Below are 11,761 nucleotides of genomic sequence, written 5' to 3'. Positions count from 1 at the left end.
GTCCAATTCAAATTTCAATCTAGGTCTTCTACTACCACCACCACTTTGACTTAGGTTAGACCCCCACATACCACTAAACATCATATAGAGGCAGTTATTTCCATTGGTTAAGAGCATAAGTTGGCAAAACTGTATAAAGCGTCAGTGAGATAGTAAATATTTTAGGCTTTGTGGGCTATGCATATAATCTTTATCACATACTCTCTGTTTTTGGTTTGGGGGGGTGTTTTTTACAATTATTTAAAAATGGGACAAAATTCAGGCCATGTAAAAACAGGTCTGAATTTGGTCCAGAAGCCAGGGTTTGCTAACCCATGATTAAAAGTAAGGTGTCCAGATTGTCTAGGTTTGGATCTTTTTTTCTGCTACTACTCAACACTGAAGCCTTAGACATGTCATTCAATGTCTCTATGCCTTCGTTTCCTGTTGTGAGACAATTATCTGTGTTTTCTGCCATTTCTGCACATCTTGACTATTTTTATTCTAGACTGTCTTTTCAGGGATGTTTGTACAGAGAACAACCTTAGTAGAAAGAGAATGTCCCTCTGGAGTAAAGAGCATCTTGACTGTCCAATGTAATAACGGTAACATCTCCCTCTGAAGAAAAGAGCAGGTTTGCTTCAGCCCACTACAAAAGATTGGGTTCCCTGAGCTCTGAGTTCAAGCATAATACAAACCTATCTCATGTGCATCTGCCTACAACCATCAAGTCCATGCAGCCTCTTTGCCTTGGTATGTGTTTCTGGCCCAGTAGTCTTATATCTTTTGTCAGTTTCCAAGTAACTGGTTAGTTTACAAGTAATATGAACTCTCATATCTTTCATGGCTCTTGATATTTCCTCATAGATAATATCTACTTCATAGGGTTATGGTGAAGCCTTTTTTTTTTTTAAGATTTTATTTATTTATTCATGAGAGACACAGAGTGAGGCAGAGGGAGAAGCAGGCTCCTTGTGGGGAGCCCAATGCAGCACTCAGTCCCAGGACTCTGGGATCATGACCTGAGCCAAAGGCAGACACTCAATCACTGAACCACCCAGGTACCCCTTAAAGTTTGTACTTAAAACAGTACTTGGTACAGAGTTAAAAATTATAAAAATTTCAGCTATCATTAATATTGAAACTCTTTGTACTTCATGGCAAACTATCAATTTACATAATAATTCCTATTATGTACACATTTTTTTTGTTAGGTTTGTTTGTTGTCTTACCCTTCACCAATCTGCAGGCTCTATGAGGGCAAGGGGCCTCCTTGCCACTAAATCCAATGGATACTTTTAAGTCTGTATCTCTTGATTCTCTTGATTTCTCTGCAGCATTTAACAGTATAACCATCATCACTCTCTTGAAATGCACTCATCCCTCAGCTTCTCTAATAACAAACATTCCAGATTTCTTTTTTTTTTTTAAGATTTTATTTATTCATGAGAGACACAGAAAGAGGGGCACAGACACAGGCAGAGGGAGAAGCAGGCTCCATGAAGGGAGCCTGGTGTGGGACTCGATCCCGGGTCTCCAGGATCACGCCCTGGGGGTGCTAAACCACTGAGCCACCCGGGCTGCCCACATTCCAGATTTCTCCTCCTGCCTTTCCTGTACTACTTTCTTCTTTCCTCTCATTCTCTTCCTCAGTGATTCTAAACTCTCTCCTCTTTTTATCCCCACTCACTCCCTGGGTTATCTCACCCACTCAATTCTCCCTACCTACTGATGTCACTTGGATATGTATATTCAGGCTAAATCTTTTTCTTGAGCACATCAAATGACCATTGTCATTGGCACCTCCAGTCCAACTCACACAAAACCAAGCTTACAACCTTCCTCCACTAAATCTACTTTTTCTGGTTTCATATTTCATCAAGTAGTTCACCATCCTCCTAACTTACCAAGGCCAGATACCCATGTATCATCCTAAATGTCTTTCCTCATTCTCCATAATATATCACTAACACATTTGCCACCTTGATGTTTAAGTTCTCCTGCTCCCTTCCATCCCCAACAATGGACATCGCTGGTTCCATATCCAGTCACTATGACAGTTTAGGTATCCACCTCTTTGCCTTACAGCCCACATGCCTCAGGAGAAATTGATCTCAACCCCTGCTCCAATAACTAGCCTGATTGGCTAAATATAATCCCATTCTCCTGGGCAATGATTACTTTAGGAATTGGCATGGAATATACTTTGGCCAATAAAAGCCATGCAGAAGTTTGCAGAGAATTTTGATTTGTAGGGAATTTCTCACTTGTCTCAGAATACTTCAAGAATTGATCCTCTCACTTCCTTTGGAAATTTCATGTATAGGATGAGATTTGAATCTGCTGCAACAAATCTGCTGCCATACTCTAAGCATAAAGTAATAAAATAAAGAATAGCAAGGCAAATAAGTTCATTTATTGCCTGTCCAGACCAGGATCATGTCCATGAGTAGGCCAATGATACAGATATAGAGAACTCTGTTCTAGAAAACAATCCAAATATTCCTTCATAAGAGTACAAAACCATCCAACATTTGTAATTCGGTGCCTTCTAAAAAAATCAGTTCAATTTAAGAATAAACTCCCAACAAGAGAAATTCAACTAGTCAGTCAAACTCAGGAGAGATAAAAGTTAACCTGAATCGCTCTAAGCTTACTGGACAATCAAACCAACTGTCTTTCAGTGTGAGTCTTTTCCAGGTACATAAATGGTGTTTATTTTATAATATAATTCCTAATCAAAAGCAGAACAAAAATGACTTGCATTTCTTTTCTTATGATCAAACAGAACTCTATTATGTATAAGTAGGTCAATGGCCATCAGTATGTATCTACGACTTACATAAATAAATAATAGCATCTTTATGCAAAGAATGTGGTGGCTTGTGTAAAACAACAAAAACCTGAATTGCAGGTTCTTGTGAGAGTCAAGTGTCCAGGGATTGACAAAAGAATAATTTAGTATAGATTTTAATTAGATTTGGACAAAATCCTGGACCAAAAGATGAAAACAGGGCTTGGGTACTTGGACAAGCACCCCAGAACCCGAGAAGACTGCACCCGGGGAAGAGCAATCAAGGAAAAGAGTTGGTAACTAAATTAACTTTGTCTCTGAACCAGTTTATTACTCCATGATTTGGGCAACTTACTTAATCTTCTCTGAGCCTGTTTCCTCATCTGTGAAATAGGAAAAATAACCTTGATTGTTCGGGCCCTGAAACATACTGAAATATTTGGGATAGAAATGATCGTATCTATGATTTGCTCTAAAATATTACAAAAACAAAAACAAAAAAAGGCACGTGTAGGTAAATGGAGAAAAACAGATGAAACAAGACCAGTCATGAGTTGATAATTGTTGAAGATGGGTGATGGAGGTATATGAACATTCATGCTTTATATGTATTTAAAAGTTTCCATAATAAAAGTTAAAATAAATATATTTAACACTTAATACAGGTTCTGGAGTTAGACTGGGTTTTTTAAAAATATTTTATTTAAATTCAACTTGTCAACATACACTATAACACCCATAGACTGGATTTTAATCCTAGGTCTCCTATTTATAAGCTTTGTGACTTTAGGCAAACTATATGACCTCTCTAAATTTGTTTTTACTTCTACCGCACACCAACATGCCAAATTTTGAGATTTCTCTTCTGAGATCAGAATGTTCTTTTCAACATTTATTATTCCCACACTCTTAAGAAACTCTCTCTTTGCTTTCTCTGGATCTCAGTTGTATGAACCTGTCTTTCTTTCCATATCCTCATCTCCTTTTGGCTTCTTTACCTAACTTGGGCTCTATGGCTTGGCCTCCCAAAGGTACCTTAATCACCATACTGGAATCCCCTTCCTTTACTGTTTGTCAGGTCCACTTTGTGAAACTATAAAATCTCACAGTTCTCCCTTCCCTCAACTCTACTATCCATTTCCCTTCCTGTTTTTGAGCTAGTAAGACTTGTTAGATAGAAATTATAAAAATTATTATCAGACCCAGGACTTTCTTCTAATTTCAGTTGAAAACTTGCTGCCTCATTGCAGTTTTCATTCCTCACTTATTAACTTTTGTCAAACTTCTTTTTTTTAATTTTATTTATCCATGAGAGACACAGAGAGAGAGAGGCAGACACACAGGCAGAGGGAGAAGTAGGCTCCATGCAGGGAGCCTGATGCAGAACTCGATCCCAGGACCCCAGGATCACACCCTGAGCTGAAGGCAGAAGCTCAACTACTGAGCCACCCAGGCGTCCCTCTTATCAAACTTCCTTCAGCAACTGGTTCAAACATTTTCCACTCTTTTAAAGGCTCAAAGTTACTGGAAGCAGATGACTTTGCTTCTCACTTTATTGAAATTAAACTATAAATGCTCTCAACCTATTTTCCAGTAGGGGTCTAGATACTATTTTGACCTCTCTCTTTTAAAATTTCAATAGCACTTACAAATATCCTACACAATTACTAATGTTTCTGAATGGTTTCTATTTCCCCTACTTTTGCTTGAGGGAAGAGACTATATCTATCTTTGGATTTTCCAATTCAATTAGTTAACTAATTAACAAAATTCCTGATCTTCCCCCAATCCTGCTCTTTCCACAGTCTTTGACAATTCAGTAAGTGAAAATATCATCCTTCTGTATGGAAGGATGGCTCCACGAGTGTTTGCTTTTCTGTACTACCCTGCTCTACATGTCTATGCACTGAGTAGGTTCTCACAAGGGGGCTGCGGAGAACTTTTAGGGCACAAAGTGAGTAGTGTAACAGCACAGGCCTGGCAACATGCTGTCAGTCTGTACTTGGCAGAGGTGGTTGAAGCCTGCATGATGCCAGTGTCTGCATCATGGCTAATGTTAGAGTGGGGCAGAAAGGATTTGAATTCCATATCCCAAGAACTGAGGGTTTGTGATTTTACCCTACTTGCAGTTATACAGATGCTGACAGCAGGCTCCTAGGTCAGAGTCCAAGGACTTTTTAAATTCACAACAATGGCAATATCCAAAAGTAGCAGCACTTCTCTAAACCCCCAATTCATATAGGACAGTATAAAGATAAATTCTTAGTGGTGGGCTGTATTACAGTGAGGACCTGAGCTTAAAAAGCCTCAATTCTTCATAATGATCAGTAAGCATGCCTGACATCTTCTTTAGAAAGAAGCACTAGCTTTTAAAAGGGGTTCACTATAGAGGTGCTTGCTGGCACCCTTTTAAAAGGGAGATTGACAACTTATATAAAAAAAAAAACTACAAGAGCCTGAAAGATAAAGGTCTAGAAAAATAAGTCATATAGAAGCAAAGGTACAAATAATGTAGCTTCACTTAATAAAATACAAAACTTCCATGCCTTTAGTCCTGGAATGAGATTCTCCAAGAACCAAAAAGAAACTGACCAAAAGCCTTAATTCTCTACCCTGGGTCCCCCTCTTCCCATGAGGATTTATCACTCTGCTTCCCACTGCCACAACTACAATGCTCCAGGAACTTCCACTTCCCTTCATAGTCTGCTTCAACTGCTTGCCAAAAATTCTTCCTTTGCTTTTCCTGATTATAGCTAAGACAAGCCTTATTTTAAAAAGAACTCTTCACAAAGAGTTCAGGAAAAAATCTCAAAGTTTAAAAAAGGAGAAAACCCTAGGGAAAATACATGAAGCATAAAAGGCAGGTCAGTTTGCACAGATTACAGTGTGTTCCTAACATAGTCAGTTAACTTTAAAGGTCACAAATTATGGCTCAGTCTCTGTGCCACTGGAAGTAGCAACACTCTAGACTCAAATATTATTACAGTATTGCAGAGGCCCTCAGTTCCTCAGTCTCCAGAGGGTGCACAACCTCATTTCTATAGAAATGGCTGATTCCTTTCCCCAGTTAAAGCCATGACTGGGGCACCTGGCTGGCTCAGTTAGTAAAGTGTATGACTTTTGATCTCAGACAGGTAGGTGCACCCCTCATGTTGGGTATAGAGATTACTTAAAAATAAAATCTTAAGGGATGCCTGAGTGGCTCAGTGGTTGAGCGTCGACCTTTGGCTCAGGGCCTGATCCTGGGATCCAGGATTGAGTCCCACATGAGGTTTCCTGAGAGGAGCCTGCTTCTCCCTCTGCCTGTGTCTCTGCCTCTGTGTGTGTGTGTGTGTGTGTGTCTCTCATGAATAAATAAGTAAATAAATCTTTAAAAAATAAAAAAGTAAAATCTTAAAAAAATACCCATGATTATATTGCTGAACCCACTGTACGTCTGGTGATCTTTCTCTCCTAGCTTATTATTCATTCATTTCATTCAACAAATACTTATTAAATGCCTACTATATGCAAGGCACTATTTATTCTAGGCACTAGAGATATAACCATGAAAAAGACAAGAATATTTTCTGTCAGTGATCTATGTCATAGATGATAAAATATCAAGTACTTTGCACATGGCAATAGTAAGCATTGGTCTGGAATCTTTTGAACTTTTTATCTGTGTTTATGTACATAAGTGCATACCTATTTTATCAGGTATAAAATGCATTTCTTACTATGAATTGAGGTTTGAAAATTTGAAAACCAGCAAAATATAGCGTACAAGAAGTAATGCAGAGCTGAAATACTAAATCATGTGGCCATAGAAGGCCTCACTGAGAAGATGCATATCAGGAAAGATCTGAAGGAGATAAGGGGTAAGCCAAGTGCATACAAAACAAAAAGTGCTCAGTTTAGAAGAAATAGCCAGTACAAATGGGGAGAAAAAGAGCAATGAGAACTGACGCCACAGAGCTAACTGGGAGTCAGATCATGTAATTCCCCAAAAACCACTGTCACAACTTTGGATTTATCTAAGTGAAATGGGAAGCTAAAGGGGAGATCTGAGGAGAATACTGAGCCCCATCTAGCTATGTTTCTAAAAGGCCACTGTTGTTTTGACAATAAACTCTATGTCAGTAAACTCTATGTCTACGCTGTCTAAACTCCGTCTTCTAAACTACGCTTCTTAAACTCCGTCTTTTTTTTTTTTTTTTTTTTTTTTTTTTTTTTTTTTGCAGTTTCACGTGTTTATTTTTGGCAGGAAGGAAATCATTGCAACCCTCTCGCCCCTGGAAACGTGCACATTCCACATGTAGTATTTCCCATGTAATGCTGGCTTGTTTGTTACATTCAAATGTCCAACAGAAATCCACAACTACCCAGGCACCAGAATCTCCACTACCGGGGGCGGGGGGGGGGGGGGGGGGGGCTGGGGGGGGTTTAGAGAAGCTCCCTGGAGAAGGAACAGAACAGACAATCTGTTCCTTCAGATTGGGAGAGAAGGTAGAGAAAAGAAAGAAGCTCCATCTTTATGTCACATTTAAATCCAGATTTTCTACGGGGGAGGGGGGCTGTGAGTCTGGCTACAGTGCAACTGCTTGAGAGCACTCTTGGATGGAATACAGTGAAAATGCATCTGCTGTGTTGGCTTTGACTTGCCATGAGACAAGATAAAAACTCTTTCTGCAAATACTAAAAACTGTCCTTCTGAAAAAAAAAAAAAAACTGTCCTTCTGGAACAATTTGACATGGGAACGATAATGTGACCTTACAGTAGCATGCTACGCTGCTTCAGATTGTCATCAGAATCAAAGCCAAGAAGTGCTATTGTATTAAGTATTCTAAATTTCATCTTCCATCTAGCCAGACGACCTAGAACACATCATCTTAGCTTGTTATAGAACAGTGTTTAGTGAAAATCATAAGAAATCAGATCTATTTATTTGAGGAATGTTGTTGAGAGCCCTGTGCTTCATGGGGATCACCAGGCTTCATGAGGATCCACATAAACATTACTTTATAGGTCTTAATATCAGAATAAGATGTGCCTTTCTGAGTAGCAATTTGTTTTTAATTTATGAACTCTGAATCTTATAACTAAGTATATCCTCCTCTTTGTTCTGTGATATACTTCCATAACAATTCCAATCCCTAGTTATCGAGATCACCAAGGCCCGCTCCATCTCTATTTTTCTTACAGGCTGATTATGTGACCCAATAAAACCTTTCTCTCAAGCTTTCGGAGCTTAATACAGTTCTCATCAGATATCTAATATGTGCATACAAAGGGTCATGAGTAATTCAGACTCCATGATATTTTCTATAATAAGTCTACCATTCAAATAACAAAGTAACACATTGATTGTTATACAAGTAAGAGGTTAGAGTTAAGGGATGCCATTAGAAACTGACAAAGCAGTTAGTAAAAAGTTAAATTAAAAAGCAGGGGACTAAGGGCATTTGAAAATGTATAAGAAAGTCAAGACTGTGGAGAAAGTAAAAAGATCAGTAGTTGCAAGGATTTGGAAGAAGGGAGGAGAGAGAAATACATGGAGCACAGGGGATTTTTAAGGCAGTGAAACTATTCTGTATGACACTATATCAGTAGATAAATTTCATTATACACTTGTCAAAATTCATAGAACATACAACACAAAGAGAAAACCCTATATAAACTATGGACTTTAGTTAATAATAATAATATCAATATTAGTTCATCAATGATAACAAATATACCCCACTAATGCCAGATGTTAATAGGATAGATGATGGTAGAGATTCTAGTCTGGGTCAGAAGGCCTGAAAACCAAGAGTGCTGGGCCAGGAGATCAGTGTTCCACTCAAGCAGTCAGGCAGGAAAGGCTAAAATTTTCTTTCCTCTATCTTTTTTATCCTATTCAAGCCCTCAACAGATTGGAAGATGTCTACTGGCATCAGGGAGGGCAAAGTGCTTTAGTGAGTCCCCCAATTCAAATGGTGATTTCATTTGTAAACATCCTCACAGAACCACTCAGAAACAACTTTTAGCCAAATATCTGAGTATCCCATGATCTAATCAAGTTGACATAAAATTAACTATCACACTGAGTATATCTTTTTTTAAGAGTTCTGACTTTCAGAACTACGTTAATGTTTCACATGGATGGGAAAACAAAATGTAATAGAAACAAATTAGTCTAACCATATCTCAAATGAATAATAAGACCACACTGATGAAAAGAAGTGACCCAAGTAACCTCTGAACATAATATTTTGTCTATGTAGTAGGCTTATTTCCTACAGTAGTATGGGTTAGAAATTCTGCAACCACGTTATCTTAATTCTATTAATGAGCAAGAATCTAAATATATGTTAGGTACTGAGACCAGGTTATTCACTATGAGAGAAGAAAGTTACAAAAGTGAAAGGAGGAATCCAGAATGAGTCCTGTGGTGTTGAAAGGGAATTTAATGTATTCATATGAATTCAGTTTTCACTAAAAAGATAAAGATATGTATCAATGTATATATGTATAAACACATGTATTTATAGATATATGCATATGTAGACATATACATATATTCCCTAGTTCTGTGTTAGTTTCCTATTGCTGTTGTAACAAGTTATCACAAATTCATAGTAGAAAGTAAATGTACTCTCTTACAATTTTGCAGGTGAAAAATCTAAAATCAAGGTGTTAGCAGCACCTTCTAGACTTCATGGAGAATCTGTTTCCTTACCTTTTCCAGCTTCCAAAGGTCACCTCTGCTCCTTGGACCAGAGTCTTCTTCATCCATCTTCAAAGCTGGCAACACAGCATCTTCTCTTTTCCCTGACTTCTTATATCCCTCTTATAAAGACCTGGTGAGGGCACCTGTGTGGCTCAGTGGTTGAGCACCTGCCTTCAGCTCAGGTGGTGATCCAGGGATCCTAGGATCAAGTCCCAAATCAGGTTCCCAGAAGGGCACCTGCTTCTCCCTATACCTATGTCTCTGCCTCTCTCTGTGTGTCTCTCATGAATAAATAAATAAAATCTTTAATAAATAAATAAATAAATAAATAAATAAATAAATAAATAAATAAATACCTGGTGATTACACCAGGCCCCCTCAGATAATGTAGAGTAATTCTACTATCTCAAGATCTTGAATTTCATCTGTAAAGTTTCTTCTGAATGCAAGGTAATATATTCACAGATTCCAGGGTTAAGGCGTAGACATCTTTGGGGAACCATTATTCTGTATACCACAATGTACACACATATATGCACCCATGTGTGTGTGTATATGCCCTAGTTCTCACTGCTGAGAGGATCTAGGAACAATAACACCCAGTAGCAATGACTACAGTGTTTCCCCAGATCCTGGTTGCTAAACACCATACTCCACTAAAAGGAACAAAGGTTCCTCAGAGAAATGGTTGATTCCAGGACTAGAGCAGGGAAAGTATAATGTCCAGAATAGATTTTTGCAACAGAACAATGATAAGGACATGTCAAGAGAACACAGGAATTGGTTTGAAAATTTTCCCACTGATCAAATCTAGTACAATTCAAGCATCAAAATAAATAATATTAATATTGAATTCTAACCCATAGAATTAAAAAAAAAAAAAAGAATCCATGAATCTGCAGTGTAAGAAATAAATCAAATTAAATTAGTAAATAGGGGCAGCCCAGGTGGCTCAGCGGTTTAGCGCCACCTTCAACCCAGGGCCTGATCCTGGAGACCTGAGATGGAGTCCCACATCGGGCTCCCTGCATGGAGCCTGTTTCTCCCTCTGCCTGTGTTTCTGCCTCTCTCTCTCATGAACAAATTAAATTTATAAATAAATAAATAAATAAATAATAAATAAATAAATAAATAAATAAATAAATAAAATGGAAGTGGTAGAATGCCTAAGAAACTACAGGAAGAACAATGGGATTAGAAACTTGCCATAAAAGTAGTAAGTGTTTCAAACAAGAATCCCCAGTGGGTGAGAATTCAAAGAGACACAGGACATTTACATAGTTTCAAAGCATCTCCCACAGGACACTTAATAATTACAAAGGGAAAAATAGTAACTTCACAGTGAAGAAATCCAGTAGACTCTACCTTAACCAAATAGTCAAAATTAACATCACCAGTAAAGAGACTTACCAACAGTATATGACCAACAGTATGATACTACATGGCTCCATTGGTATTCCTGGCAAAACTGCACAACCTAAAATCCAAATTCAGAGAGATCCTACAAAACTACTAGCTTGTAATCTTCAAAAATGTCAAGGTCATTAAAGATATAAAGTAAGGAATTATCTAGATGTATAGAGTATAACAACTAAATGCATTGGACCCTAGAGCACAAAAAGTTTTTTTCCTTTTGCTATTATAGAACTGTATAAAATTTCCACACATAAGAGACTCCATTTTGAAGCTCCATTTCCTCCTCAACTAGTGAACTTTTGAACTGAACCAGAAGCCATAACAATTTTACAAGCAGTTGCTCATAAAATTTCAGCAGAGCAACCAGATTCAGGTCATATGAAGACAATAAAATGAATTAAAATATACCAGGAACAGGTGTTTTTGATAGTGTAAATAAAATAATCAACAGGATAGTAACTGGAAGGGGCTCAACTGATCAGGATCAAATTAGCAGTTTTTTTCTTCTTTCCTTTAAATTACTCCTTCCTTATTTCCTCATATAAACATCTTGCTTTTCCCAGATAAGATACTTTTTCTGGTTATTCTGGAATCTGTGCTCCTCAAAATTGTAATTCTGAGGCCCCAAATAAAGGCCTTGGTCCTTTTTCAGTTTTGCCTCCTTTTCTTGGTTGACACTATTAAGGACATTGGGTTGGGTCAATTGGTAAGATCTAAATAAGATCTGTGGATTATATAAAACTATCAATGTTAAAAAAAAAAAAACTATCAATATTGATTTCCCAATTGTAATTTTATATGACAGTATCTTTGTTTTAAGGAATCACTGAGGTATATAGGAAAAAAGAGGCTGACATCTGCAACTTACTCTCAATGG

This window comes from Vulpes vulpes, chromosome 16 (assembly GCF_048418805.1).
Source record: "Vulpes vulpes isolate BD-2025 chromosome 16, VulVul3, whole genome shotgun sequence".
In the NCBI taxonomy this organism is placed as follows: domain Eukaryota; kingdom Metazoa; phylum Chordata; class Mammalia; order Carnivora; family Canidae; genus Vulpes; species Vulpes vulpes.
Note: the sequence above shows the minus strand (reverse complement) of the source record.